The 26,124-nt window shown below is 43.2% G+C and overlaps 1 protein-coding gene across 5 annotated transcripts in view; it reads right to left on the reverse strand.

Moving 5' to 3' along the window:
* The window catches only part of RHBDD1 (rhomboid domain containing 1), a 146,452-nt gene that overhangs the window by 5,494 nt on the left and 114,834 nt on the right, over positions 1-26,124 (reverse strand). Inside the window, exon 8 of one of the 5 annotated variants that reach the window (XR_006885907.1) lies at positions 11,635-11,739. The exons of the other annotated variants lie outside the window; for them this stretch is intronic. The gene's annotated coding sequence lies outside the window, so the exon portion shown is untranslated. The remainder of the gene's footprint in view (positions 1-11,634; positions 11,740-26,124) is intronic. 5 annotated transcript variants of the gene reach the window in all.

Genomic DNA, 26,124 nt, shown 5'->3' on the forward strand with positions numbered 1-26,124 from the left:
GAAAATAAAATGACAAAAGCAGTAACTTCTTAAAAGATAGAGTCCAATTCTGTTTGAAGACCATTTGGCAGTGTTTTGTACAACATGTGGCGTTGCTGCTTACTAACTATTTGTCTTCTAAGAACTAGATACAAAGAAGGTAATTAACAACCTCCAGTTGGCAGCACGCTTTTGTCAAATGGAGGAGCCTTCCAGTCATTGGGAAAGCTGGAGAACCCAGCCAAGACCTTCTTTTCTCCGCTGAGTTAAATCATGCACTGGACGTCTACAGGTCTCAGTGAAATGGCCCTGCTCTGATGAATCTGGTACAGAATATTAGTATTTATGAGCCTTGCCTCTGTGTTTCTGTAAATGGGGGTCAGCCCTCAATTTTACTCAAAGAAACAGTGAGCGTGCTTCAAAGAACCTCAGGAACAGTGCCCAGTTTAAGACGATTTAGCTCAATTATGGCACCAGTAGTGAGATGATAAGATTTATTTATTCGTGGTTCTTGATGGAAAAATTTTCAGTTCTCTATCCTTATGTATAATGCAGCACCACCGCTTTTTACATCTAAGGGAAGAGAAGCAATTTCATCCAGATCAGAATTGCTAAAAAGAATGCCATGAGTTGATGGCCATTTTCCTCACTGCTCACCATCCCCGTAAATAGAGATGTTGAATTTGCCGGTATTCATGGATCCTGCCCACGATCTGATGAGCACTTTATACCAGTCAGTGAAATTATACTCAAGTGAAGTCGCAGGAGGGCAGATCTTTCCCTTAAATTAGGGGGCTAAAGAGGCAATCACTTAAAAATTTTTTTTTTAAACCAGGAAACCTCTAAATAAATCACCAGTGTTCTCTGGGATTTCTATTGTCAAATGAGGGCAGCAGCATGGGACCCACATTCTCTCTTTCAAAAATGTTACTTTACTAGAATTCCATGAATTATAAAGCTTCCAAAATGCCTTTGGAAAGGATGGCTGCTAAGTCATTTACTGACAGAGACCAAAAGGCCGGGAAGAAACCCCAAGTCTAACAATTAAGCAAGACCGTCTTTGAAAAGGGAAGGTGCTTAAGGACAATAAGACCACTTTACTTTTTGAATCACTAATTATAATGATCTACCTATCTATCTCTTTAAAAATAGTTTGAAATTCACCTACAACGTCCTAAGTTTCACAGCTATGTAAGTTTCATTATGGTTTACAAGAAAGGTAACATTTAGATGTAACTTGAGAGAGAAAAATTCACATTTCTACTCCTCAACCAATCAAGTCAGTGACAGTGGGGATTTCTTAGTTCTGAAACAATATCTGGCATCTGAAAATGGGAAGCTTTGAAACGGAGCTCAATCCAGCTGCTACTTTACCCATTGTACTTTTCTCCTTATTCTGGTTGGTTAATTTTGGGGACCTTGAATGGCCATGACTGATTTAAAATCAACAGGCTATAATCCCGTTAGTAATTCGAGTAACCTAGAATATTGGGTCTACTATGTCAGGTCCAGCGTTCCTTGCAATATAGACAATGTATGAACTGACCTCTAGAACAGAAAGAGAAAGTCGAGAGCGAGACAGTGAACGTTGGCTGGGCCGTTGTTATATGCTCACCCTACTCACTCTCCTCTCCTTTTTAAAAAGTGTACAACTTGATTAATTTTCATGAACTGAACGTGTGGGGCCAACATCCAGATCAAAATACAGAATATTTCCAGCACTCATAAGCTCCCAAGTGCCCTCTTCCAGTCACTACCCCTACACTCAAGAGTACCCACTTCCTGACTTCTAACAGTGTAGATTCGTTTTGTCTATTTCTGTCCATAAATCGATTCATACAATATGTACCCTTTGTGAGTGGCTTCATTTTACATTACGTTTGTGAGATTCATCCATACTCTTATATGTGGTTTTTATTCTACCAATTCTTCCAAGTAGAATTTCCTTGTCTATTTTACAGACAAGGAATTGAGGCTTAAAGGTTTCAAGTAACTTGCCATGGCTACCCAACTGGTCAGTGGCTGAATCAAGATTCAATCCTGGATCCCTTTCTACTCTGCTTCAGACATGAGGTGTATTAGTCGTCTGCCTTAATCCTGAGCCAGAATCAGTAAAGCTGAACAGTATTATTGCCTTAATTGTGATTTGGAGACAGGATCTGTTTTAAAAAGCAGCCCGAACCATTCATGCTCTGCCTTCGATACAGCGCACTGCAAATACTAAGATTTTTTTGATAACTGAAAGTATCTAGGATTAAGATCTCCCTTGACAAGGTATATGTTTTAGCCAAAGACTCAGCTGCAAAAGTCAGCATTGGTAGTTAACTATCAAGTATTTTTTAAACAGAACAGTCTATAACTTTGACAGAAATAGTTCTCAATGTGCCTTCTACCTCACTGTGCTGGAGGGGCAGCAAGGAAGGAAAGAGGCTGAGGAGCAGAGTGTCCGTACAGAGAAATCACTGTAACATGAAGCTTTTTTTTTTTTTAAACAAATGGACGTGGATTTTAATACTTAAGAACTTTTTCTATTTGTTAAGTCAACCCATCTTAAATCCTTTGAGAATTCTGTCACCACCTTAGCATTTTACCAAGAGGGATTTTAATGACACTAGGAATGATTTTCAAATATCTTTTACATACTTTAATGATGCCTTAGGGTGTTTAATATTTTCCTTGATCTAAAACAGAGTGTCCTTGGGTCAGCAATCTGGAGGTGCCTCAGTTTACCCATCATATCAGCTGATTCTGGAAGTTGAAAGAGGTCGACTATCTCCAAGAATATCCTTCCCTGTTCCATATGCTTGGGACTGTATTTATGTTTATTCACCGAACAAATTTATGAAAACTCCTGGAAAACTAGACACAGGGCTCCCTGAGGGCAGAGGATGCCGTTCGCTTGTGTATTCTCATTGCTTCATACGTGTGAGGGGCCTGACGGGCTTGGCTGGGACGACAGACAGAAACCGGACGTGGGCCTTGTCCTGAGGCACAGATTTGAGAACATACTTCCTATTAGAAAAAAGAGAAGTGAAGGCAGAAGAAGGAAGTTATTGTGGGGAGGAAGGGAGTTCTGATCAAAATCATACATACGGGAGTATGGACAATGCTAGAAAAAGGATGAAAGCCCTTCGGAATATTAAAATCCCACATTCCTCTTAGAAGCTCCAGGGCCAACATGTCTGACTCATTGAGGAGGGGCAGCTGCAGTCCCTGGTCTCTCCTGGTGTTTCTTTTCTTTTGTAAAATTTATTTATTTATTTTTAATTTTTTTCCCATTTATTTATTTTTGGATGTACATCATAATATATTTTGAATTCTGTGTAGATTACATCATGTTCACCACCCGGAAACTAATTACAGTCCATCCCCTCACCTGTGAGCTTAATCACCCTTTTGCCCTCCCCCTCCTAGTGTTTCTGATTGAGATTCCAAACCCACCTGCAGACAGGCCTTGGCAGGACCCGCACTGTGAGGGCAGCTGCTCTGTGCTGCCCACCCAGCCTGCATCTTTTCTGGACTCCACTCTGCAGACCCTCAGGCCTTAAAGGATTGCCTATGTCCAAATGGCTACCTGCTCTAGTCTCTGGACTCCTCAGGCCCTTTGTTAGCTCCACCCTCTGGCCTTCATCTCTTGGGCGGAGGCAGCTCACCACTGCGATGTTAAGGTGGGGCCATGCTGGGGAAGGACCGGCAGGAAGGAATTTCTAGTGGTCTCCTCAGAGCCTGGATACAAGTCCCATTGCCAACTTCCTCTTGCTTCGTGATCTTGGGTTGTCTTTGAGTAAGTTTTAATTTCATTATTTAGAAAAAGTTGAGAGTGGTGGGTAAGAGGGTATTTAAACTATAATAAGTTGACCTCAAAAAGACAGAAAATTGCCTCCTCTGAGACATGTCGGTTCTGGCCCTGCTGCTTGCCACTTGCTATCGCATTCATCCTGAAAGAGTCGCTGTGGCCAAATTCTCCCCTTCCTGGCTTTTAGCAGCCCCAGCCCCATGAGCACGGTTTCCACAGAACAGCAAGCAACTGGTCAGTGAAGGCAGGAGTCAGAGCTGAGGTCCCAGCCCTTCAGTAGCTCAAATGCAAGAGGTCTGGGCAAAGCCAGATAGTCTTGGAGATACACGAACTGGACAGTTGCCCAATTTGCTGCAGCAGTCCTCAAACTGTAGTGTGCATAATGATGGAGAACTTGTTAAAAATGCAGATTACCAGATCTCACTGCCAGAGATTCTTATGCATTAAATGGTGCTAGAGCCCAGGAAACTGCATTGTAATGAGCACTCAGCTGACTCTGCTGCAAATGAAGCATCAAGTCACTGAGAAACATTGTGGAAAAAGAACACACTTCACCAGATGTGAACACACTTCACATCCTGGCTCCACCAGGACCCTGGACAAGTCGCTTCTCATCCCTGGGCCTCAGGCACCTCATCTGTGCAACAAGGGGGCTGGAGTAGACATTTCAGACCTCTGCACAGAGGCGCAAGATCCCACAACTGTTTGGTTCCCAGTGAGACATCAGGGTTGGCTGGCCTACACATGAGAGAGTGCAAATGGGCCGCACCAGCAACCTGCTGCCTCTATGTCTGCGGCCTGGCGGCTACTCCGGAGAACAATGCCTGCCCTGTCAGCCAGCCTGGCCCTGACTTCTGGCCACTGAGCAGAGAAGTGGCCACTCTGTGCTCCTTGGCAGTATCCTCCAACTCATTCAGTCTAATTCACTGCCCACCCCACCCCATCCCCACATTTAATCAGCTTTTTCTTTTGGAATAATGTTAGATTTACAGAAAAGTTGTCAGCTAAAACAGACAATTCAATTCCCCTGATGCTAACATCTTACACTATCAAGGTATATTTGTCAAACTAAGAAACCATCTACAGTGATGGGTACATTACTATTACTATTAGTAAATTCTAGACTTCATTTGGATTTCACCAGTTCTTCCACTCATTTCCTTTTTCTGTGCCAGGATCCAGCAGTACATTTAGTCTCCTCTGGTCTGTGGCAGTTTCTCAGTCTTTTCTTGTTTCCCGTGACCTTGACTGTCTTGAGGGGTACAAGCCACATAGCCTACGGAATGTCCCTCACTTTGGTTCATCTGATGTTTTTCTTGATTAGACTGAGGCCATGCGTTTTGGGGAAGAAGACCACAGAGGTGAAGTGCCCTTCTAGCATATCACATCATCACATCATCACAACACATCAGGGCTTGGTTCATGCCATCAGCAAAACTGATCACTGGGGATGTAACCCTGAACACTCACTCACGTAGTGTTTGCCAGGCTCCTCGTCCACTTTTAAACTCTCTTGATGAGTTCCAAGGGAAGAAAGCTTTGACCCTCACCACCAAGAGTTACCAGGATAAACTAGAAGAGGTAGGAGTGGGACCTCAAGCAGCCTTTGTCACTTCCTCTGTCTGAGAATGAGTGGGCTACAGAGGGGCCATCCCATCCTTCCTCTGGGCTCCAGGTGCCTGAATTCCAGGTGAAGTGGTTCTCTAACACTGCTGTGAGTGTATGAATCACCAGGAGAGCTGTCTGAGAGAGGCTCCGATTCAGCAGGCTTGGCGTGGAGCCTAGGCCACTGTATTTTTAATGAGCTCCCAGGTGATTCCAATGTACACTAGCTTTTGAGAACCACTAAGCTACAGTTCAGATTTTTCTTTCAACTGAAAATACCAACCCTGGGTTTCAGTCTAGCTTTTACACTTGCCAGCAGGTGGAACCAGAGGCCTATGACACTGAATCTACTGAAGAAAACGAGGACAAATTCCAGTCAACAAAGCATTCCGCATTGTAAGCAGAATTAGGGTTATTTTGAAACAGATGGGCTCTACAGAAGCTGCTGCACTGAATATTATGGAGTTGTTTATTGTCTAGATGGTCTGAAACCCGGGGATTATTTGCTGGCATCTAGCAGTTTCTAAGTAATATCAGATTTCTTCCAGAACAGAGGAGACTGACAAGGCACTGGGAGAGAGATAGAGATGTGGTTAGGGATATGGATGTGGATGCAGATATTTTAACCAGTTCTAACTCAGAATTTATTCTTGCTATTGTGCATACTGCTTTGCATAGCTGAGTGCTTTTACCGGAATGATCTGTATCACTCTAACTCCAAATTAGAAGAGATACAGACACAATCTGTGGGAATAAGACCATCATGGATGCAGTAATATTAAAAATGTTTTTTTTTAAACCTAATCAAAGTGTTCTGCTTACTGGATCACATTTTCACCCAAACCCCCACTTATACTTCCCCTCAATCCTCCTTCCTTCTGCCCCTTCTTGTACCACCCCAGCAGAATGTCAGGAGGGCGGAAGTGGGACAAAGGAGAGCCATCCCGTGCTCATTTTGTCTGTGCCTGATGCAGTGGCTCACAGTGGACAGCTGTCTAAGGACAGTCAGATCACGGTTTGACTCAGGGACTTCTCTAGCCCCGCAACGGGCTAATGTGCAGGACCAGGACTTATAAATGGAGTATTCCGAGTCCTGGAAATCTGCAAAGGTCTCCAGCACCAGTGGTTCCTCCCTGGAGAACGTTTTTAATTTCTTAGCATCTGACCCCAGAGTCTTAGTTGCTGCTGTCCTGGTCGGTCCAGGCTCAGAGAGACCATGAAAGTGTCTGAAGTCGGCAGCTTGGTAACTGGTGGTTCAGCAGGTTCTGGCTGTCTCTGCTGCTGGGCAGACCCCCAGAGACCTGAGGGATGCACGGATGTGCTTCCTGGTGGGTGAGGCCCTGCCCAAAGCAGTGGGCTCATAACTGCCTGGGACCGCAGCTCCCTCCCTCCAAGGGATAAAATGCCAGTTGCATAGTCCACCCTCTTTCATGCAGGCAGGTAGGTCCTCCACTCAGAAATATCAAAATCCTCAACTCCACTGCCTTTTTCCCAGGCTCTCAAATCCCCTGTTCTGACAGAGGCATGGAGAAGCATTTTTGAGGACATTTAGACCTGTTTCATTTTTTGCTCACTCCCTTTGACTTGAGTTTCAAATCAGAGACAGCCTGATTTCCAGCTCTTTTAAACAAAGGCCCAAGATAATGTTTTCATTGACCTTTGAAATTACAGACCATTTGGAATTAGCCAATATTTCCCTCAGAAACCTCAACCTTCTGAAAATACCTTTTAACCTTTGGGTATGAAAAAATATATAAGTAAACATCCCAAGAAATCAAGGAATAAGGGAAAAAAAGATGGAAAGTCAGTAGCAGAACTCTGGAAAGGGATAAAGAAACTTAGATTGGAAACTTCTGTGGAGAGCGACCACTCAGGGGTCAAGTCCCAGTCACAGCGGACAACCTTGCAGGTCACCATGTGTCAGGACAAATGAGGCTGTGGGGTCTGTAGTAGGACGGCTGGCCCCTAGTGGCTGGACTGACTAGCAGCAAATAACATGAGTTACATTATCAGGCCCCACACTACCCAATGCTTCGATGTCACAGTTCTGCAAAAAACATGATATGTCAAAGCACTAAAGACCAGATACTTGATCTAGAACAGCGATTCCCAAACTCTCACATGAGGGAGCTTGGTGACAGGCAGATTCTAGGTTCTAACTTGGGAGATCCCAGATCGAGGAATGTGGTGGGACCTAGGAATCTGCATGTTTCACAAGCCCCTAGAGGGAGTCTGACACTGCCGCCCCCACCCTGAGAACCCTGGATCCGAGGATGACCATGTTATATTCTGGGATTCTGCTTGGTGTCAACCATCAGCACCAGCACAGCATTTGGTTTTGGACAAGTAAGTCTTTTGTCACATTTTCCATGAGCCAGAGACTCTGGTGGTTTCCCAGGTTGTGCTATGCTCAATCCTGGGTGATGTGGATTTTAAAAGCAAAATATCAATGCAACCCAGCTCTCTGAAGGGCAAAACAAATACAGCGATGGTATCGCCCTGGAGATTCTATTAGTCACAACATTAGAGGAGATGAAACGGGCCCCGTGTGGCTCACCTTGTCCTAGCAACAAAGTGATTCACCTCTGGATCCCAGGTGCCTGTACATGGTGGCTGCATCATAAATTTTTGATGAATAAACAAAGATCCAAATAACATGCCATCAGGGCTGGGCAGAGAGGGGGACCGGAGGACCAGGCCACGACGGTGGGGCTAGACGAGAGAAATGTAGATAAATAGTGGCAGGGAAGGAATTTCAAAGCCCAGGAATCTTGATTCCTGACCACGGCCACTAACCAGCTCCCAAATCCTGAGCCATAAATGAGTGAGGAACAGGTAAGGGGAGGTGACAAATCCACAGGCTTTAGGATACAATTCAGCCTATTTGTTTTCTTTCTGAAATTCATGAAGTTTGCCTGGGCTCTGGGCTTCCGGATACTTTAGAGAATTTTCAATAGCTAGAAACAGGCTGAGATATGAGATGTAGTATGTATATGTAAGCTGAATACTGTCTTACAGATTTAAAAATTCAAATTATTTCTACTTTTCAAATATCGTAAGCCTGCTTAGTGCGTAACTACAAGTCTAGAGATAGGGATGTCAACACATAATTACAAAAACAATCCCTGACCCAGGAAACTGTCCCTGAGATTTTAGTGGCCAAGGAGAACATCATGGCTCAAAGGTCTGGTGAAAACTGAAAGCAGCTTGGCGTCCTTCTTGCGCAGATGCAATGAGAGGAAGATAAACTGTTCTGAGAAAAACCTGCAAGGCGAGTGCGTCACGGCTAGTCTTGAGGTGCTCGAATCAGCAGGGGCAGGCTGAGGGCATCTCGAGAAGCACCAGCCCAATCCCACCACAAGAAAATAAAGCAACACAAGGACTGCGGCCAGATGTGCACTTGCTGGGTTAAAAAAAAAAAAAAAAACAGGCAAGAGAAGGAGGAGGTGGAAAAAAGTGGAAAAAGAATGACACACTTGTCCAAAGTGTGAAAGCCGTGAATTTCGAATGGCAGCATCTGGTGGTTTAAGGAACTGGGGTGGGCCCCTCCACAAAGGCCCTGATAACTTGGAAGGTTAGGGCGACCCAGCCTTCTATCCCTCAGAGTGGATAAGCTCGGGAGATAAGGGGCAGTGAGAGGCCATCTGGAGAAATACACAAACAAGCAGGAGCCTTGCTCTTTGCACCTCAGAGCCGAGAAATTCCTTATGTGGGTCAGAGTTAGCTCAGAATTGTGAGGGTGGTGAATTTCTGTGACGTGATAAACTATCCTAGAAGCATGATGGTCATTTTAAAGACATGTCTGTTTCTGTGTTTGATGGTATTCAACCTAACCCGGAGCCTAACTGCTCCTTTTTGTATGTTCTTTTAGGTCTGATTAACTCACCCCCATCCACATCCAGTTCTAATCCATTAGAGAGAGAGAGTATGTGTATTTATGTGTGTGTGTGCATGCTAGTGCCTGGGCACAAGTACGCATGTTAACTTACACACACACAGCCCTGTGACTGAAACATCTCTAATAAACAAGCCCTCCCACCCTCAGGAAGACCTGTGGGCTTTCTCAGACTGTTTCAACCCCTTGAAACAGCCTGTCCCCACCTGCCTCAAACTGACCTAGAACTGCTCAGAAATGATTTGAAAATGGTCCATGCTATGGAGAGATATTCAATAACAAGAAAAATGACTTATTCTTATGTCTGTTAATTTCTAGTAAAATAAAACTTACTTTCTGAACAGAAAGGAGACCTCAGAATTAAACTTCTGAACATTAAATTCCAAGTGAGGAAACTAGAATTAGACTTTCTCAGACAACTGATGATTTAGATAACGGGGAGGAATATGTTGCTTTCTGAGCATCTTTGGAAAGATCTAAGTGTGTGCTGTGCCCAGTTTAAAAGCTAGTACTGAAAGGCCCATCTATAGCTTTAAGAAAGAAACTCTAAAGATAAAGGAATACTATAAAGTTTCCAATTGTTAAACTTGTACACATACAGAACTTCTACATGGGTTTTTAAATGGATGATGGGGGCATCAAATCACTAGCATATATAATTTTCATTGGATACATCCAGAGTTATCAAATGCCTGGCCCAAAGTAATCAAGGGTAAGTGGCACCCATGAATACACTAACAACCCCCCTTCCAGGCTGCCTTATTCCCGGATGACAGTCACACACGCCCAGACCCTAGAGTCACCCTAGTCATCTTCCTCACCCTCCCTCCAACCTATCACCAAACTCTGTCATTTTAACCCGAACATTTCCTAAACTCATCCATTCCTTTCCATCTGCCCTGTCACCAACCTGCCTGAGCCACCTGTTTCGTGAGCCTGGACCAGTGCTCTCCATGAACTCCTGGCATTTTCTCTGGTCTTCCTACCAGCCATTTTCCACACAGTAGCACAAGAGCTTTTCAAAATCACACCTCTCATCAACTTTATCCTCTGTCTAAACCCTTCCAGGGGTCTCCTTTTATTTAAGAACAATGACCAAAATTTATACCCTGCCCAGTAAGCCTGTCCTCTCTCAACTCCAACTCACCAGTTATCCCTCCTCCAGCTCTCAGCTCAAACACCATACCCTCAGGAAAGTGACTTCATCCCCCCTTTGCCCTAAGCTCTCACAGGATCATGTCCCCTTGCTTCAAAGCGTATGACGCCACAGTTAGTAATTATCCTGACTCTATTTCAGTAATGTGCATCCTCATTACGTGGTGAGCTCTGTAGGGGCAAGAACAGTGATGGTTTGTGTTCACCTTCTCTCCCCAGGGATGAATAAATAAATGAATGAAGCAGGAATGGGAGGGAGGGAGCGAAGTGCAGAGTAGTGACTACTGCCCTCATTTTACCGATAGACAAAGTAAGGTTCAAGGAAGGTGTGTGATTTCCTGAGGTCTCATACACCTGGACACCCAGGGGCTGGACTGAAGCTGTGTTCTTTATACTCCACCACATTGCTTTGAAAACCAGCACCCACAGCTCTCCCCTCACCATCAACCTTTCTTCACTTTAACCAGCAGCTCAGCAAAATACCAGTGGCTTTTTTCAAATGAGAGGCTATGAGGGTAGGGGAGGGGCCATAATTGTTACATGGATAAAGAAGAAATTGCAAGTTGATACAGTGGATATTTTGAGTTAAGAAAAAAAAAAAAAGATGACCATGAAAAGGCACAAAATTTGCAGCTGTTTGGACCAAGTGTAACAACATTTCCAGCATTGTTTCTATGGATCTGACAATAGCAGATTAAGGGCAACTAATTTCGTAAGAGGCTTGGACCTGTTTCCAAACACTTCTCTTAAGGTAAAAAAAAATAAGGGCAGTAAAAGCCCCAGCGAGGACACTATACCAACACGACTGATCTAAATAGAACATACTTCTCTGAGTCATTTGTAGCTTTAAATACTATAGAAAAAAGAATTTACAAAACATGTCCAAATGGCCTCCCTTTGATGTGGTGAACTCTTTCAAAACCACAATGTTCAAATTTAAGTTAAAGTGCAAACCCTTCATGTTTACAATGGTACTCTTGGAGGAATGCAATATAAAAGTACAACTGTTCAATTTCAAAGACAAGACTTATAACCTCAGAACAATGGGCATTCCCAGTGTGAATTTATGAGCTGTTAAACCTCAAAAGGTTTCTTCAATTAGCAATGAAGGCTCTTGACAACTCTGCAGCCTGATATAGGGGCTGCTTTTTATATAATTTGGGGTGTACTGCTTTTATCAGAACTTTCTCTTACTTTTACTGACCTCGGACGACAATTACTGTGCTTCTCTCTGGGCAGCGTTTGATCCTGCTAATTATGCTGTGGGGCCGGCCGGCATTTCACGGTTTACCATCGCTCCTGGGGTGCGCTACAAATTATACATAATGCATTGCATTGTAATTGCCGCATTGTGAACTTGGCTCACCTTCCCAACATAAAACACCGACATCCAAGTCGTTTTATTATAAAAAACCATAAGGGATTCTTTTGGATTATAAACATCTGAAGACATAACATTCTCATGAATTCCAGCCAGCTATTTTGAACACACAGGGGGCAGGCAAGGCCGAAAAGCAAAGCAAATATATTTCATATTAATGTTTACAGAGAAAAAGAGGAGGCAGTCATGAAGGCAAGACCATACTGAATGCAAAACAAAACAGAAAGGGGGTGGTAAGCTGAAGGGCACACAAGAATCCAAACTGAGAAACTAGAGACGCAAGGTCTAGTGACGGTCCTTCACCTCTCTGCGCCTCAAGTTCCTCATTTTGAAAAGAAAGGCGCAGAACTAAGTGACCACAAAGGTCCCTTTTCCATGAATCAGGAGCCTCAGGAGAGCAGTGGCTTGTTTTCTGAGCCCGATTTGTCAGGCCAGCTTTATCACCGCACTTGGAGCCTGTGTCTTGGACCAAACATGAGGCCTCTCCCCATCACTCTGTCGGTTTGGGGCCTCTTAGAAAAAGATAACACCTCTTTAAAGGGCAGGTTGCAGAATAAATGAAGTTGCTACTTTATATGTGTGATACCACCAAGTGGAAAAAAAGTCACGGGAACAGCGTTGTGGTCAATGCAGCTTATCGTCACCTCCGTGCCCCAGGATGGGGTCCTACTGCAGACAGGCCGCAGTAGGCCCACCACAGTCCTTTGTGCCTGCAGGGTGTGTGAACAACACCTAGGCACCAGGTGATGTACTCCCACCCTCTCCCCGTCCCCCTGCCCCCCCCATAATGAGACAGTTAACTGGATATGTGAATTCAGACTGGTTTCTTTTCACTTGCTCTCAGGGAAATGACTGTTCTAGAGGAGCTAAAGGTGGGAGCAGTACTCAGCCTAACTGAGCACATTCTGCATTAGTGTGTGGAAGCAAGTTTTTGACACAGCGATGATGCAAAGCTCAAAGGGAGAGAGTAGGGGAGAGGTTGTGGGGGGTAATTTACAACAAATCATCACTGTTTGGGAACGTTGCCCCTGATGCTGCTGCATGTTAAAGCAGCGTCAGTCTGTCTGCTTCAGACTTAGGAAGTCACTGGCTTTTTTGTTGCCTCTTTGTCTAGTGGTGTTTCAGTTGCTGGGGGTTGGGGGCTATGATCCGGTGCAGCCAGAGGACCCAAGTGACGATGGACAGTAGCTCCACACCCGTGCTGTCCCTGCAGGCCCTGCCTGGGAGCTATGTTTGCGGGGAGAGCAGCCTGTGCTGTCACATGTTCACAGTGTCCCTGGTGCCAAAGACTTGGGGGACTTCATCCCTGCTCCAATCCACACTGCACTTAGTCTGCAAACAAAAGCATAGGGACTTATGACCAGATGGGTACTGTTCTGCCAATGGGGACAGGAGGACTGGCTATTTTAAACTGGGACCACGAGTGGGACTGCTCCCTTGTATTTTCTCTAGAAAATACCTAGATACAGAATAAAACACCCAGGCCCCATTCAGCATACTCCCGCAGCCAGATGCACTCACTGAGCCCAAAGGGGGACACTGTCAGTTCTTGCTTCCTATGAGCAATGACGGAAGCTTGCTTATGTGTACTCTCTCTTTTCAACTCTTTTCTAAATAACATGCAGTTTCTATAAGCATCACCATAACTTTTAATATGCCAGTTATACAGGGCAATACTTAAGGAATTCATGTAAAGATGACTGTTGAAAATCCTAAGCCCAATAGATTTTCAAGGGTTTCTTCTTTACGTCGAAGTAAATGCGTTTCTATGCCCTCTGCATTGGACAACAGTTTGAGCAGGGTCTTTGCATCCAAACAGACTTCCCTGTTCCACACCAAACTGCCCCCTTTCATGAAGAGGACCGACAACATTTTCTGTAGAGCAGGTAGGACTGGTGTGGCTTCCGAGCCACCCAAGGGGAAATGAGAAAGGACCAGGAAAATCCAGCAGTGGCTCCCTCTAGGAGGAGGGGTCCTTCCTCACTGGGATGACTACTCTAAGGAACGCCAGCAAAATGTCCTTGAGTTGGGGGTTTAAGGGCATCTACTCCACAGTTTTCTACATGGTCCTGTCAAAAAGGGTTTCTCTTTATTCTCTTTTATTATCCTGCCACCACGTTCAACCTTGGGAGACTCTATCAGAGCTCAGATCTGAAAGATTTCATGTTAGAAATGGAACTGCTGACTAAAGGGAAGGAATAGCTGGTGGCTTGAAAAACACAATTGCCACCACCAAGAGTCCTGATCCTCCCGATGCCCTCCACTTTGTCACTGCAGTGAGTAAGGTGGGGCACCTGGCACTGCTGCTGGTCCATATAGGCCCACTAGTGCAGTGGAGCTGGGCCTCATCTGTGCCACGGAGCACAGTCTAGAAGAGATGCACGGCCTAAAAATGGTACAGGGAGCACTGCGACACCCAGGATGTGCCTGAGGCTAGCACAGCTAAGTACCTTAACTGGAGTGATCTCCAATCACGCAAGGACGCCCTCAGCTCCCAATGGATCATCACCTCTCATGCTGTAGACAGGCAGACAGGTATCCACTTGTCCTTAGTGATGGGGACCAGACCCTACAGAGTGTACTGGAAACCCCTATGCAAATCACTTTCAGGGGTAAACTCCTATTTATTTTTCATCCGAACTGGAAGAATCACATAATCAGATGTCTCTTCCGTACATCTTCATTTAATGAACAAGAAACCTTACAGAAGTTACCACCTGGATACTTAGGACTCAAAAAAGCAACACTCACACAACTGGGGAGTCAAAGTCCTTGCTCAGCCTAACCATACCACTGTGGCCAGAGAACAGGTGTCCGTGGGTGGACAACCACCTGTGTGTGGCATGATCCTCTGAGTCAAATGTTAAGTTGTGAAAATTTGATGGAAAGTATGTACGTTCTCAAATTTCAGTTCTTTTCAGTGATGATCCACCTGGTTTGACAATCCTCTGTTAACTGGAAAACTCACCTTCTTCCTCCTAGTAACAGCTAACATACTGTGTGTTTACTAAGTGTCAGATGTGGCGTTAGGCACTGGACGTGCAGCATCTGAAGCAATTTTCTAACAAATATGGACGAAAGGGAGTTTGCCTTATCAGTAACAGCCCTGGGGAGAGCACAGCTGATGTTCTCACTTTCATCTCTCCAACCTCTCCTTTAGTTTGGTTTAGTACTTGTAATTTCTAATTCCACCAAGTTTTCTGAGACTATCTTTATTCTTTCTTTCTTTCTTTATTTTGAGGAAGATTAGCCCTGAGCTAACTGTTGTCAATCCTCCTCTTTTTGCTGAGGAGGACAGGCCCTCAGCTAACATCCATGCCCATCTTCCACTACTTTATATGTGGGACGCCAACCACAGCATGGCTTGCCAAGTGGTGCCATGTCCTCAGCTAGGAGCCGAACCGGCGAACCCCAGGCTGCCGAAGCGGAACGTGTGCACTTAACCGCTGAGCCACCGGGCCGGCCCCTGAGACTATCTTTAATTTTAGCATCTCTCCCCTTTTCTTAATTAACATAACCAACATTATAATTGAAAACACTTTTTGTGTGTGTCAGGCTCTTGTCTAGACCGAGGGGATATAAGGATGAGTAAGGTACAGTTTCTTCTCTTGAGAAGCTTATTTAAGCCTAAGATGAACATAAATGTAGGGTTTAAATGAGTACATATATTCACATCCATGAAACCTGTGCAATAAAACCACTATTAATGCTATACAGAATTTCTAAAGCTAGCTAGACCTCGGAGATTACCTAGACATCCCCTTGTCTTACAGATGCTGAAACAGAGTTGAGAAAAGTTAAGAAATTTACCCAAGGTCCCTCAGCTGGCTGTGATAACTTCAGAACCCAGCTCTCCTCATTCTCACTGACTACAGTGACGTGCCTACAATTCAGTGCATTGAACAATATACGTGCTCCAACAAGGTTTCAAGTAAAGGGGTCACTCCAGCGGCTCAGCTGGCCACCAGGCATTGTCAGTCTTACTCATGTAACACATAACCCGACTCTGTCAGAACAGTGGCTTCTCTTTGAAGTCAGGCCACAAATACTCAAACGTGCAGTTGGTAGGCAGTTAACCTTACATCAAAGAATTCTGTGTTCCTCAACTGACTTCTCCTCCCACCTGGTTCAACAGTGAGCAAGTGGCCCAAACCAAATTTCAGACCTATATTTGACAGCAAAGTATTCTTAGAACTTTGAGTGTTTGGCAAAGAAGGATCACTATCCTAACTATTTACTTAAATTGTTACGCCCAGTGCTGTGTACAAGGAATCCTGGATGAGAAATAGACAAGACATCTGTCAAGGCCTGTGAAACACAAGAGTGTGGAAAGGGTGGGAGGCAGTCTGGGCCTCCTCCCCCAAACCCTCGAGTCCATCAGAAGAGAGGTAGCCATTCTGCTACCAACTAGTCCACAGGAACAAAAAGGGGACTCTCAGAAGCGGGCAGTTAGGAGGACCAACAGTCAGAACTACAATTTTAGGATGGAACACTCTTATTTATTGGCCCTAGACTTGTTCTGGGGCTCACAGAACTGCTGTGAGGGAGATATCAGCAAGCGCAATTCTGTCAGTGAATGAAGCAGGTCAAAGTTCCTCTCATTTGGTTATCACTCCTTAAAATAATAACAACAATGATAATGAAGACCTGGCATTTCCAAGGATGACAATGTGTAGAACTTTCAGACTTGTTTACTGTTGGTCTAATTTATCTTCTTCTATAAAAAGAAAACAACTCAAATACAAAATCTTAGAAAAATTCCTGCTCAAGGGGATTGGGCAGGGAAGAAAGAGTAAATATGAGAGGTTACATCCAGGAGCTGCTCTTGGAAACACTCCTAGGGCAATGAAGCTTGGCTCTAAGTAAATAAATACCAATCTTCGAACAGTAAATGGCAAAGGATAAGGAAGCAGAGTGGAAAAGGGAAAATGAAAATACTACCTTCCCAACTTCTTTAGACAACGAGGTCAGAGGTCTCTCCTCTGGCACCAACTTTGTGGTCACCAACATCTCTAGCACAAGAAAACATCTCACACAATTTTCTTGAGTAATTATTTCCTTAAATTGATGCCAGACAAATCATGTTCTTTCTCTAGGGGGAATATACTTTGGGATTCCTGCCACAAATTAAATGGTCTATGAATTTAGAAAAAGATCATTTAAGGACAACCAAAAAAATAATATATACACTGCAAAAAGGAAATACTGAAAGTAAACATGAGTCCCTAGGTTGGACATCCAGGGAGGATGGATCGTGCCAGAGGTGACAACACAGACTCCAGTTCTGCCTCTCTCTATTTTGAAGTCCAGGTCTACCAAGAGATGTAAAACGAAATTCAGAAAAATAATATAGCAGAGAAAATGCAGTTTTATACGCCCCATTTTTATGCTACAGGTTTCCTTCCCCTGTCTTCAGTTTATAAACAGAAGGATCTGTGTTTTGAATACAAAAGGTCAGTTGTGCACACACATATAATCTCACCAAAACATGAGAAATAAAAACCAAAGCCATTTCAAATATACTTCAAGAAAGGCACCCCAAGGAGTGAGAGCTTGATTCGAATGTGAACAGACCAACCTCTGGACTCCAGGGACAAGTATGTCCTGGTGACTGTGGAGTTCCTAGTGCAGGTGGCCAATGAGTATTTGTTGAATGATGGAATCCCAAAGAATTTTCATGGATGGAGGGCACGTTCTACCATTTCCAACTCCTGCTTTGACCCAGAAATTCAGCCCATCAAGGGACAGTGAAGATTTCTGAGTTTAGCCCAAGTCTACCCTGGAGCCATCCAGTGAGGTCCATCACGGGCCTCATGTATAGGCCCTGGGAGCCAGATGAACCAAGAGGAGCAAACACTCCCAGTGTCCATTTACATAAGGAAAGTGTAGATTCACATTTCTAGGGGTACAATCAGGGCTGAGGAAGAAAAGGATGGTTCTTTCCCTTAGGTAATCCTCATCTCTCTCTCCCCTTTCCTCTGATTTAGTCTCTCTGCATTTCTTTCTTTCATAAGGAGGCAGTTCTCTCTCTATCTTTCCATCATGTTCAACAGGGCACTTGCTACCAAATCCTAGAGCTTTGTAGAAAGACCACAAAGATTCACCTTTGGATTAAAAAAAGTCACATCTCATGAAAACACAGATATTGCATGACAAATACCTAAGATCAAACACTTAGAATTCTAAATAAATAAACCAAAAGAAACCAGACAGGCAAAAAACACCTCTTTGATTTTGTCAAGAAACATCTGAATATTAATAATAGCCATGCTTCTCTCATACTCATAAGGCAAAGCAAATAAACTATAGCGATTCAATAGAGAGAAAAAAATTAATTATGACCCTAAAGCGGCTACTGCTTCATAAGAGCTACGAGAAGTCAAGTCACCTGTAGTCTATTCTTTCTTGTGCCTTAGTTGTAATAGAGGAGAAAACTGACTTGGAAAAGAACATGAGAGAAATTACAAAGGACATATTTTAAATAATTTGGGGGATGTCCTTTCGGGTCTACCATGATGGCAATGTAAAAGAAATATGGTAGACCCTCCTGATTTACAGAGGATACGTTCCAAGACTCCCACTGGATGCCTGAAACTGAGGATAGTACCGAACCCTGTATATACTATGATTTCTCCTATACATACATACCTATGATACAGCTTAATTTATAAATTAGGCACAGTAAGAGATTAACAATAACTAATAATAAAATAAAATAATTGTAAGAATATACTATAATAAAGTTAGTGTAGACCTTAGAAACTTCAGCATACGATTTTTTTTTCTTATGAAGTCGAAGACTTTCACCTCTTCACTTAAAGGAAGAACTTCACTGCTTCTCTTTAGCATATCCGAATTGCCAGCATCACTACTCTTGCGCTTTGGGGCCATGACTAAGGAAAGTAAGGGTCACTTGAACCACAAGCACTGCAACACCGCGACAGTCAATCTGACAGTCGATCTGATAACTGAGACGGCCACTAAGTGACTAATGGGCAGGTAGTGAATACAGCTTGGACATGCTGGACAATGGGATGATTCTTGTCCAGGGAGGGACAGCAAGGGATTTCATCATGCTACTCAGAATGGTGCGCAATTTAAAACTTCTGAATTTTTTCTGGAATTTTCTATTTAACATTTTTGGACACGGTTGGCAAAGGGTAACTGAAACCACAGGTAAGGGAGGACTACCTTAAGCCACTAAGGCATTTACATGCGCTTTAACATCAGACTTTACCACCTACTAGGTGTTCACTCATTTGTTAATTCCTTTACTCCTTCTGTTGCTCAGTCACTCATCCAACAAATATTTATTAAGCACTTCCCTGGGCTCTGTGATAGGTGTGAGGGATACACGAGTGAATAAAGAGCCGGGGGTAACTTCATCCACTGGAGGAACAGTGCTCAGGAATTATAAGTTTTCCAAAGGCCTGTGAAAATGTTTGAGACCTCAAAATAATTGATTGGCTCCTAAGTGAATAAGAAACTATAAAATTGAAACATAATAAACGTTTAAATGCTTATGAAATGTACCATATCAACCATTTAACTCAACTCATATATATCATATGCACATTCATTTACTTAAATATATATTTATATACTATGATGAAATTGCATATGTTTTAATATATTTGAAATGACATGGGGTGGAGCTTCCAAAAGTAAAAGCCCACAAAAGTCCTCAAATGTCCCCCCATGATGGATGGGACATCCGCCCTCATGGAGTTTACAGTCTAGAGGGGTTGGAGGCCCACACCAACAGCCTCAATCACCTTGTAAAATATCTAAGAAAGTAACCTCTCCGAGCCTCAATTTCCTCATGAAAAAACAACCAACCAAAAACCAGAAACCCTGGCCTTCAGGGTACTTTTGAGGACAAATTAAAAAAAAAAAAAAAAATGGGAAAGCATTTCATAAGCTCAAAGAGATGAGAAGTAAAAGTTTTAACTGCTTAAATCTTTGTTCCTCCAGGTGGTAAATGTCTCTGAGCATGTTCAGTTCAATACTACACGTGCTGTCTATGCAGGAACCCGGGCTCAGAACAAAGCAAATCTCAACCACCCCCTAAAAATAAGGCTGCTGTGGTGCCCTTCTGCAGCCAAAAGATGTTTCTGGACAGACACACACAAACCAGGATGCTTCATGTATGGATACAACTTGGTCCATATCAGGAGATTTGAAAGAGGCAGAAGTTTTTTTTAAAAAAAGCTTATTTTAGTCAAAAAATGAAACCATTTTTCAATTAGCTTCAGCCCTGAGCAGACACCATCATCTAATGAGAAGCTGTAGACTGCTCCTAAACTCAATTTTACTTCCAGCTTTTGTAGACGTTTTATGAAACACCTTAATCCTCCCAGCTGGCAAGGCCAGTAGGTAAAAGGGGAAAATGAACTCAGTTTTGGAAAAAAAGGATCACATAGCGCAGTATTGAAATAGATCCTAGGAGGCAATTTGGTTCTATTATCTGCCCTTTTTCTCTTTTCCTTATTGGTCTTCATGGGCACCCTTTTGGGGAGTGGGGTAGGAGAGGGCTCGGGTGGGATATGACCAGGGTTAAAGCAGCCCAGGACACAACATAAAAAATGGAAGGGGGATAACATTTGTAAACTTCTGCCAATAGAAACTGGCTCCTTCAAAGGTGTCAGACAAGCCCCTCCTTCTGGCTTCATGATCCCCTTTGTGTCTCACCGCAGGATGTGTGTTAAGATGACATACAGTGTGTTTAAATAAAACAAGAAAACAAACCAAGAAAAATTTAGCATTATGAAGAAGGAAAATCTCCTAAAAATACAATGACTTCAAACATGAAATCACATTTACAAAATAACATCTTAATGGTTTGGGCATAAGTAACTCAGGAACATATGGATTAAATTTCCTTCAAAATGCATATGACTTTAAAAATTAGGGGGAAACTTGCCAGCAAAATTAACTTGGTTCGTAGAGCAGAGCTCAGAGGGAAAAAAAGTTTGTCAAACTGTACTCACTTTAGTGCCTCTTTTCTGTACTTTCTTTGGTAACAGTCAATTGGCTACAACGGCCATTGCCTAAGAAACTTGAAACAATTTTCTTGGAAATGGTTTAACTCTCTTTCCCTATTTAGGCAAAGTATTCAATAAATTTATAATAAAGGACTTTCCTTCACTCCCAATATCTCAAGCATCAAAAATAGAGGGTTTATGGGGTTGGCCTGGTGGCACTGTGGTTAAGTTCACACGCTCTGCTTCAGTGGCCTGGGGTTTGCCAGTTCAGAGCCCAGGCATGGACCTGTGTGCCACTTATCAAGCCATGCTGTGGCAGGTGTCCCACATATAAAGCAGAGGAAGATAGGCACAGATGTTAGCTCAGGGCCAACTTTCCTCAAAAAAAAAAAAAGGAGGTCTACTTCTATAAAACATGGTGAGCTGCCTTAAGACCAGAGTAAATGGCTACCACATCTTTGTGATAATCGGGTATGGCTGCATTTTCATTTCCTTTTAATCCACATGGAACTAACTTCAAGAAAATACCATGTTTTTTCTGTTTCCAAAGTAAAGATGCAAGTTTTAGACAAAGCCCAAGATAATCAGGCTCTGTTTTACCTGCCCAACGTTTTTTTTTGTTGTTTCTTCACCACACGAACTTCACACACGAACACAACCACCACCACCAACACTGTAAAACACCTTAGGATTCAGAGGGCTTACTAATTCCAGACACACCCTCAAACATCATCTCATTCCATTCCGGGGGTACAGTCATGACAAGCATTCAACCCATTTTTTAGATGAGGAAACTGATTGCTGAGGTTCAGAGAAAGGTCCTATAGCAACAACCAGCCACTCTGTAAACACCAATTGTACTTACCTGTCTTGGCATCTGTTATTGTTTGGTTCAACTGATTTTTAACAGTCACACTCCGGAGAATGCTTATTTCCTTTATCCCTCCTTACTAGAATCTCTCATTCTTCAAGGACCAGAACAAATACCACATCTTTATGATATGATCCTTAGACACTCAATCTCCAAGCACACTGGTGTTTTTCATCTGTCAGCTGGTCTAGGCTACAGTCTCCAATTATTCAATCAAACACTAATCGAAGTGCTGTGAAGGCATTTGGTAGATGTGATTAAAAACCACAACCAGGGCCGGCCCGGTAGTGCAGCAGTTAAGTGCACACATTCTGCTTTGGCGGCCTGGGGTTTGCCGGTTCAGATCCCGGGTGCGGACACAGCACCTCGTGGCAAGCCATGCTGTGGCAGGCATCCCACATATAAAGCAGAGGAAGATGGGCACGGATGTTAGCTCAGGGCCAGTCTTCCTTAGCAAAAAGAGGATTGGCAGCTGTTACCTCAGGGCTAATCTTCCTCAAAACAAAAATAAAAACAAAAACAAACTGACTTTAAGGGAGATTATCCTAGATAACCTGGGTGGGCCTGATTAGCCTTAAGGGAGCTGAGGCTTCCTTGAAAAAGAAGAAATTCCACTTGTGGACAGCAGCTTCGGCACATGTCTGAGAGGCCCAGCCCACCCTTCCTGAAGGCCTGCCCTACAGATTTCAGACTTGCCAGTTCAGCCCCCACAACTGCACAGGCCAACTCCTTGCAATGAATCTCTTAATATGGATCTCCTACTGGTTCTGTTTCTCTGGTTCATCAGGTGATGCTCCCCTGTGTTTTCCTATCGTTTATATAATTCTTAAGTCATTTCTAGCTTATTGCTGGTACCGCAACTTTGCTGTAGGCAGGCTCACGTCTCAGATATCTCTGTAGACCACACAGCACTTAGTCTTACATACGAATAAATATTCACTAGAAGAATTAAGTTATGTTATGCAAGAGCAGGACAGAGGTGCTTCATCCTCCAGTGAAATAAGTAAACCTAACACAAAATGCTCATGGGGAACTATGACTAGCAAAGGAGAGTCATAGCTTAAGAGGGGAGCTCACCAAGGAGATATTTCTATCACCTACCAACAGGTTACTGTGTTTCTACTCCTTCTACAGGACAGTCCTGCACACGCAGGGCATGGAACATTCCTAGGTCTGAGGTACTGAATGATGATTCCAACCTCGCCACCCCCGCCCCTGTCATTGTGAAACCAAAAAGCTCTCCCATAGACACATTTCCAAATGCCCCCCTGGGCATACTACACCCATCTCTGATCCAGAACTACCTTCTTAGCATTATAATGATAAAGTTACTCTCTAGCACAGTGGTTCTCAACTGGGGGTGGTTCTGCTCCCCCAGGGGACAACTGCAATGTCTAGATATATTTTTGACTGTCACAACTGGGGGAAGGGTGCACTGGCATCCAGTGGGTAGAGGCCAGCTGCTACTCAACATCCTACAATGCACAGGACAGCCCCTCCCCACCCCAACAAGGAATTATCCAGCTCCAAATGTCAACAGTGCTAAGGTTGAGAAACCCCGCTCCAGAACCAACACGCTTGAAAAAGTAGGCTATTTCCAGCAAAGAGGAGAAGGCTCAACTTTGGATCAAAGTAACAAACTGTCTAAATTTTCTGTACCATAAACACACCAACAACCTAAATCAAACTGCCTTAGTTTTCAGAAAAGGCATCAAGATAAGTACACAAAAAGGTACAAGATTAGATATGTAAGAAAGCACGGACATGCTTGGTAACTTCTTCCTCCTTCCTTGCCTCGCTTTTCCCATTCTCTTGTCTATTTCTCTCCAGAAAGATCTCTGTTCTTCCCCAATTCCTGACCTAGAGAATTAAGTTCTAATGATAAATTAATTTTGACAAAATTCCTTTACCAGAAGTAAATGTGAAAGTCTGAAGAATTTAGTAAGACGGCCTTTTGCCCATACACAGAAATGATTAAAGACTAGACTGCGATTAAATTCTGAGCAGAGTAACATAATTAGCAAATTTATGAATGGGTCTTCTTTCACAGTTCTACTGTCAGGACTAATTACTTGTATTAATTAGAACTGTCAACACATGAATATGCTTGTGGAAGCTGCTTCCTATGGTAAAATATGAGACTTGTAAATATCGAGACACTTGGAAAGATGCAAAGACTTTCATTTATTAGCAACTCTAAATGATGTAGAAGCACTGACTGCACAATGAGCCTTGGGAATTGCCTGTAAATAGATTCCTAGTTAATGAATTTGCTATTTGTTCTTCCTTGCGTAGGCATTAGTCTCGGTTTAGCCTTTGGATGAAATATCCAATATATCACTACTTTAGAAGGACTGTAGCAAGAATAAGGAAAGAATTCCGCAAGTTAACAGAAAACTGGAAAGAGTAGCCAGGATGGTTAAGGTGAGCAGTGACTAGTCTGAGATCCATTTTAAAATAAGTTTTAAGAACTGCTTACATGATAGGGGAAAGATGTCTGTGGGATTAAGAACCAGAGTTTGAACACCAGTTTTAACTCTGTGACGCTGGGTAAGTAGACAAGTTATTTAGCCTCTCTGTGCCTTGGTTTCCTCATCTGAAAAATGGGGAGAGCGACAGAATTTGTAAAGGGTTGGAGGGAGCCCCAAATGACTTACTACATGTAAAGGGCTTAGACCAGCGCCCAGCACAAGATGCATACTAGCTGCTGTTTTCCTAATAATTATCATCATTTGGGACGGGGACAGAAGCAGAACTGAGCATTCCTAGAATGAGATCTTCGGAGCAACATGCAGCGTGAGAAGGAGCTTTGGAGTCAGAAAGGCCTGGATTCACATCTCAACTCTGTCACTCATTGAGTCTCTTCTAAGCTTCAGCTACACCCTACCTCATGAATTCTTGTGAAAAATAAATGAAAAAAATTTCATGTAATACACTTGCTATGCCTGGTACATAAAAAGGGCTTGCTAAAATATTAGTGCTTAAGTATTCATTACCATTATTATTTATTTGGAGAAATCTCCAAAATTGACTGAAATGGATGCCAACAGAAAAATTCTGTAAGTGACCTAAGATAAGTGGAAAGAGAAAACAGGCAAGAGGGGAAAGAGAGATAGGCGAGGGGAGGAACCATATCAAGGGTCTTCTCCGCGCCAGGTTGCCTTCATCTCTCGTCTCAGGTGGCCATCCGCACAGCCCCGTGAGGAGGTCTAACTCCCTGGCCACAGAATCCCCCTAAATCATCTGATTACCTTGTTCACTGGTGAAGGAGAGACAGCTGGGATTCCAACTGGGGCCTGACTGACTGCACAGCCCGCACCACGTTGAGGTGTGAAAGTAAGGCTGCACAGGCCTTCGGCACAGACTGAGGGGCACACAGATTCCAGGCTCTTACTTTTCCCCTTTCTTCCCTTTACATATATTTAAAAGCACAGCAATCAAATTCTTAACAGGCAGAGCTTGTTCTGGCTGGCTGGCTAAACTTCATCTGATAGCAACCATAAAATAATACCATAAAACAATTGTAAATTAAAGTCAGTTAATCAAGTCATTTCAATTTTAATCCCCCTAAGTCCAAACTTGGCAACAGGCCACAAAAGACAGAATTAGTCTCGTTCTGTGTTTTGCTTTACGAGGTCCTTCCAGAACTCGTATTTCCGACAGTATGAAGATGGCCCATCTCATGGATGCTGTAGGGAGCATGCAGGGAACAAATGAAGAGAACATCTGCTAAGGTCCCTCCCAATTCAAACATCTTATATTTCTAAACATAGCAAGATGTCAATATTAGAGTTGATTTCCACTGAAAATTCATTTCTGTATAAATATAAAACTAGACAACTAATAAAGTATGATAACTTGATAACCCCTAATTTTGTCTAAAAAATAATATAATACCTCAAAAATCAATCTGGCCAAAACTTTATAGCATCAAAATAATCAATAAGTGAAAAGAAAATCTAGTTGGAGGATGTTTTGGATCCTTTCACGAGAATGCTCAGATAAATACAAGGTATGAGAAAATCCCCTGGAGTCCTAACGACATGTTAGAAAGCACGCTGGTTCAGCTGATCCTAGGAGCCTGCTAAAAGTTGTTTTAAAGGATATATCTCCCCACCTCTACTCTAGTTGCTCACGCTGGGGCCCAGGGCAGGCTACTCCAAAATATCCCACAATAGCATATTGATTATTTTGAATTCAGTTACTCGAGAAGCAAAAAGGGCCTTCTGACCTTCCTGTTTCTGTTTCCCCTGAAAGCAGGAAATAAATCTCCCTTGTGAAAGGGGTTCTCCTGGTGTCCTTATCACCAGAGCCCGGGGATTCAGGACCCAGAAGCCCGTACAGACAAACCTTGTTAATTTACAGTCTCAAGCGTAGACTCTGCTTAAATTCCTCACTAGTTACGTATCTCAAATCTAAGTTTCTTTGTCCTGTCATTCCTCAGGAATTTATTGTTTC

Source organism: Equus quagga, chromosome 17 (assembly GCF_021613505.1).
Source record: "Equus quagga isolate Etosha38 chromosome 17, UCLA_HA_Equagga_1.0, whole genome shotgun sequence".
Taxonomy (NCBI): Eukaryota; Metazoa; Chordata; class Mammalia; order Perissodactyla; family Equidae; genus Equus; species Equus quagga.